At 32.5% G+C, this 6583-nt stretch overlaps 1 pseudogene; it reads right to left on the bottom strand.

Moving 5' to 3' along the window:
* LOC107853635 overlaps positions 1–189 on the bottom strand; it is a 5970-nt pseudogene extending 5781 nt beyond the window's left edge.
* Between the last annotated feature and the right edge of the window lie 6394 nt (positions 190–6583).

Genomic DNA, 6583 nt, shown 5'->3' with positions numbered 1-6583 from the left:
AAGATGAAGATGAAGTAGAAGAACTATTGAGAGATTTATATCCTAATGCTGAAGGTGGAGGAGATACACATACTATTTTTCATGATAAACTTGAGGAGGATCCAAATGTTGATGCTGGAAAGTTTTATAGCCTTCTGGAGGATTTTGTGCAGCCATTGTATCAAAATTCAAAGGCTTCAAAGCTTTCATCTTTGATTAAATTTATTCACATCAAAAGTATGGGTCATTAGAGCAATGAGTCATTTACCATGCTATTGAAAATGTTAAAAGATGAGTTGTTGCCTGATGGAGCTAATTTGCCAAATTCATATTATGAGGCAAAAAAAGATAATTCGAGAGCTTGGGCATTCTTACAATAAGATTGATGTTTGTACTAATGATTACATGTTATATTGGAAGGAGGATAGCTTACTTGATTCTTACAAAATTTGTGGTGTGTCTAAATGGAAAGTAGATGGACATAGCGGGGAGACAAAGAATAAAAAGGTAAAAAAATAGCCTCAAAAGCTTTACACTATTTTCCCTTAAAGCCTAGGCTGCAGAGATTGTTTATGTTTACAAAGATAGCTTCACTAATGACATGACATAAGGATGAAAGAACTGATGAAGAAATAATGCGGAATCCAGCAGATTCAATGGCATGGAAGTCATTTGATGAACTATATCCTTAATTTGTAGTTGAGCCTCGTAACATTCGACTTGGACTTGCTAGTGACGGATTCCAACCATTTTGAAATTCCAAAACCTCATATAGCATTTGGCCTGTGGTTCTTATTCCTTATAATTTACCACATTGGTTGTGTATGAAGCAGGAAAATTTTATTTTGTCAATGCTTATTCCTGGTCTAAGTAGTCTCGGAGATGCAATTGATATATATTTTTAACCTCTAATAGAGGAATTAAATGAGTTGTGGGAAGATGGTATTGAAACCTTTGATGCATCAAATAAACAAAATTTTAAGTTGCATGCTTCTTTATTTTGGACTATTAATGACTTTCCAGCATATGGAAATTTATCTAGATGGAGTACAAAAGGAAAACATACATGTCCATCTTGTAATAAAGATAATTCTTCAATTCGACTATCTAATTGTAAGAAGGAGTGCTATATGGGTCATCAATGTTACCTACCTTTGAGTCACAGATGCAGAATGACAAGAAGTCATTTGATGGTACAATAGAGAAAAGGCACCGACCAAAGATGCATTCTGGAATTGAGATACTTAATCAAGTCCAAGATCTTGAAGGACAATCATTGACAAAAGATCCTAAGAAGAGGAGGAAGATATCATATGAAAAGCGAAAGGATAATTGGAACAAGAAGAGTATCTTTTTTAAACTTCCTTATTGGAAATATCTCTTGTTGCGACATAATTTGGATGTTATGCATATTGAAAAAATATATGTGATAGTTTTTTGGGGACATTCATGAATGTCAAAGAAAAGACCAAAGATACAATGAAAACTCGATTAGACTTGCAAGCAATGAACATTAGGCCGGAATTGCATCCTATCCAAAGAGAAAATGAAGTCGAAGTTCCAACTGCATGCTACACATTATCTCCTGAAGAAAATCACTAATTATGTATTTTCTTAAAGAATTTAAAGGTCCTATATGGATTTTCATCTAATATTTCTCAATGTGTGAACTTGAAAGAACACAAGATATCTGGTTTGAAAAGTCATGACTATCATGTTCTTTTGCAGCATATACTCCCTCTTGTACTTTATGGTATATTGTTGAAAGAAGTGTGTGAACCTCTTATTGAGTTGTCTTTATTTTATTGTGTTCTTGGATCAAAGGTATTGAGGATTGATGCGTTGAAACATATTGAAGAGCAAATTCCCATTACTCTTTACAAGTTAGAAAAGGTCGTCCTTTCTTCTTGTTTTTAATGTCATGGTTCTCTTCCCTATTCATTTATCTAGTGATGCTAAGATCATGGTCCTATTCATTATCGGTGGATGTATCCTATCGAGCGATGGTTATATTTTTTAAAATCTCTCATTGGTAATAGGGCATGTCCAGAAGGTTCCATTGCAGAGGGCTACTTTGTAAATGAATGTATGACCTTATGTTTAAGGTATTTGCATAGAATTGACACGAAATTCAATTGGCCAGAACTAAATTATGATGGCAGTTTAAAGAATTAAAATGGAGGTTTATCTATATTTTTTCAACCTGGAAAAACTCTAGGAGCTAAAGATCCATGTGAGCTTAAAGCAAATGAATTGGAACAAGCACATATATATATTTTTAAAGAATTGTGATGAAGTCTTACCACATCTCGAGTATGTAGGGTTCTTTTGCATCATTTTTTTTTCCCAATCTCCTTTAAGGTAATATTTTTTCTATATGACATTTATGGTTAACCAAAATTTTGTAGAGAGTTTACAAATATGGATATTGCTCATGACTTGTCAGATACAGAATGGGACCGAGAATTTATTAAATGGTTTAAAAATAGGGTGAGTAATATGAGCAACAGATAAACATTAGATTTGACTTCTTAATGTTATATTACTAATTCTAAAGTATTAAATGTAATCTTATTTTTGGTACAATTGCATAAAGCAAATAATAGTCGGCTTATGGAAGATCTTCTCTCACTTTCACGTGGTCCTACCAAATATTCAACACATTCTAATGATTACATTGTAAATAGATATAGATTTCATGCAGAAGATTATGATAGATCTCTAAGGACTTAAAATTATGGTGTTGTTGTAGCTAGCAAGAATGATGGAGATAATAAGATGTTTAATTACTATGGAGTTTTAACAGATATAATTGAATTGCAATTTGTCCTGGATAGGAGAGTGATTTTGTTTTGATTTAATTAGTTTGATGTGCATGATAAAATAAAAGGAATAAAAGGAGATGAGTATGACTATGTAAGTATGAATCCGAGTAGTTTTTTAAAACAAATGAGCCTTTTGTTTTGGTGAATCAAGCATCTCAAGTGTTTTATGCTAATGATAATTCCAACAAAGGCTGGCATGTAGTGAGTAAGACTCAACCTCGTGATTCCTATGAGGTTGTAAAACAAATGGATGATGATGTAGATGACTTAGAGAGTCTTTCAGATGTTGTTGATGATTTAGAAAGTCCAACACAAAAGAAATATAAAAGAACTGATGAGGTGAAGTATCTCATAAATTACTTACTACTAAAAACTTCTATTCTTTTAGCATTAAAAATTTAACTTATAATACTTTTTGTATAGATTTTGAGATTTTGTGAAGCACAGAGACTACGTTGACTATATTCTTTTGTTGAATGGGTAAAAAGTTTTCTTACTATTTTTTTACTTTTGGTTCTTTTTGCAGGTTCACTATGAAGACTAAAAATGAAGATGGATCAACTATTAAGAGAACTATGAGATATACTTTCTGCACACCTAGTGTAATTGGAAAGGGACGGAGACGAGGGCTTAGATCTTTGATAGCAAAAGAAAAAACTCTAACTAAGAGTTCATTAAGTTCAGTTTATCAACCTAATGATGTAGTTAATAAATAAATCCAAGAATTTGAAACAAGTAAAGTTTTTTCATTTATTAGAGTTTTAAATTGCATAAATAACTTGAATTAAACACCATAGCTTATTTTTGGTCAACAAAAATAGCTAGTTCTTCTAAATTATATTTGGTCATCCTTTCTTGTGCTACCAAATATAATTACTTAAGTATTAGTAATATGATTTTATTTCTCCAGGTGCTATTGGAAAGGGACCAACAGAAGGAGTTACAAACTCTATCATGTGTTCTAGTCAAGTAATGTGAACAACAATACATAAGAAGTTCATGGTTCGAGAGAAAGAGTTTATGCCAGTTAATACTTCATTACCTCTTTTTACTAATGAGGTTAAGCCATATTTACAAGAAGTTGAAACAAGTAAGTTTTTTAAATCAAATTTCTATTGAGGATTTTCTATCTCTAAAAGGTATGGTAGCTGTTGTGGAGTTCCTTCCACACTCTGTGATGGATGTGAATTCTTAGCGTAGTCTACTTCTTGTTATTTTTTGTTTGACTTGTTGTGACAGTTGGGTCACCTGTGGCTGCATCGTGAACATGAAAGGTGGCTCGTCTGTGGTAGTTGTGCTACTTCACTATGTTATGGATTTACACTGATTGGGAAACTGCCAGACCTATAAATTACCTAATATCACTACTTATGTTAACTTACCTGATATCACTACTAATGTTAACTTGCCCCTGATGGTCCTTCTATTTTTCCTATTTTAATGCAAGTGGGAAATCATATTCTGTCCAGATATCCTAGCTTTCCATTACAAGATCATAACTGGATATGCCACTCATTCTAGGGTGCAAAATGCATGTATTTTCACCCCTCAACTAGAGGTCTTGCACATAAGTTAAATTTTCTGTATAGACCACGAGTATGGAGAACCTGATAAACCAATACCAAACTTTCCTGAAACCTGTACCAACCACATTAATGACTTTAAATGAAGGGTAGAAAAGATCCTTTTTAGGAGTGAAACAATATGGTCCTATTACAGCTGCCATATTAAACTTAAAATACTAAGCTCATACAACTGTATCTTTGTTTTAGAAGGTTCTATTGGGAAAGAGCGAGGAAATGGACTCACATGCTCTACCATGTTATCTGGTCAAGAAATAGGAACAATGATGCATAAGAACTCTGCGGGTTGTGAGAATGAGTATACGCAAGTTGATAATCCATTTTCTCCATCAAATAATCAAGTTAAGCAACAAACCAAAGAGGCTGAAGCAAGTAAGTTTTTTTCAAGTCTATTAAGTTTTTGATTGCATTTATAATTTAAGTATTAGTAATATGATTTGCTTTCTCTAGTTGCTATTGGAAAGAGATCAGGAGGAGGAAACATAAGAATGAAAACGATATATCAGAACTCCATGGTTCATGAGAAAGCGTATATGCAAGTTGATACTACATTTTCTCTATCAACTAATCAAGTAAAGCAACGAACCAAAGAGGCTGACACAAGTAAGTTTTAAAAAAACCAACCAAAAATCATACAAATGTTTTCTTCTTGTTAAGGGGTTCTATGAATAATATGAGATCTAATACCTAGATTTTTGTGCTTCTTGTTAGGGGTTTTTAAGAATAGTGTTCGATCTAATCAAGGAATGTGATCAATGGGTAGTAATCCTCTGATTCTTGGGAAATAGAACATACAAACTAATATTTCATTGCCTCCATCTCCTGATAAAGTTATGAACCCTCCCAACCTATTGAAATAGGTATGGTATTTAGACTTTTATGTATTATTAAATTTGTAGAATTGAATTTTATTATGATAGTTCTTATCAAATTATGCAGTTGTAGGATCATCTAATCCAAAAAAGGTAAAAAGAGTTCGAGGGAGCAACAAGTTCAAGGAAGTTCCATTACTTGAAGTCGGTTAGAAACTGAAAGTAACATTTTACAATAATAGAACGGTTGGAAAAAATAGCAATCTGTTTTTGAGATACTTGGGAAAAATAATTCATGACAGTAACATGTGTCCATTGGTTGTATCATCCTGGACCGATATTAAGAAACAAAATTTGGATCACATGTGGGCAACTATTGAGGTAACAACTATTGGGCATTTGGACCATTTTTTTTGTTCGTTCTATCTAATGTTGTGTATTGATTATTATAGGATAAATTTGAGAGTGATCATATGAATAATCATCGTGATCATATCTTTGGATGGATGAATGAGTTATGGAACAAATGGAGAGGACACTTGCATAGTAAGTATGTAAAAAATATGTCAATGGTACATGCTCTTAAATATAAATCAAAGAGAGTAGAGAAAAAGGACTGGGAGTGGTTAGTTAAGGAACATTTTTTTTCCAAAAGTTTTCAGGTATTCCATTTCATAGCACTATTTTACTTTCTTTATAATTGTGTGTGGATTGGCTTCTTTTTTCTAAAAAAATCAATGGTTCTATTTATGTTGCTCTGTATTACATGCTAGTTTTTCCCTATAAACTTTATTTATTGATGCAATTTCAGAATTAGCATTTGAATAGATGCTAAGCTTATTATTTAAGAATAATACAGGTGAGAAGCAAAAGGAATACATCAAACCGAGCTAATTTGACAATGCTTCATCATATTGGTAGCATGCATATTTGAGAGATAATGTATCAGCAGGTAGTATCAAAAATTATTTTCATAAGAAAATACTTATGAGGTATTATTTGACATGTTCTCTTTGATGTAAAGGGAGGAAAAGATGGCAATCCTCTAGATTTGGAGACTATTTTCTATGAAACTCATAAAAAAGGTAACAAGCTTGTTGAACTTGAAGTAATTGAAAAACATGTGCATTTGGTAAATTAAATTTGTAAATTACTTAAAATTATTATGGGTTCTGATTGAAAATGTTCTTTTATCTATCGTGTAGGCTCAGATCAAAGAAATTGTGAAAGCAGAACCATCTTTACCTACCATAGAGATTGTAGAAAAATGTTGGGGACCTCAAAATCGTAGTCATGTAGTTTGCTTTGGTGGTGGAGTAAAGGCGAAAGATATGAAAGGGGTACTTTTTCAAAAATTGAATTACTATCCGTCCTACGTTCAACT

The sequence above is a fragment of the Capsicum annuum genome, chromosome 11 (genome assembly GCF_002878395.1).
Source record: "Capsicum annuum cultivar UCD-10X-F1 chromosome 11, UCD10Xv1.1, whole genome shotgun sequence".
NCBI lineage: Eukaryota > Viridiplantae > Streptophyta > Magnoliopsida > Solanales > Solanaceae > Capsicum > Capsicum annuum.
Note: the sequence above shows the minus strand (reverse complement) of the source record. Positions and strands in the feature narration are given on the sequence as shown.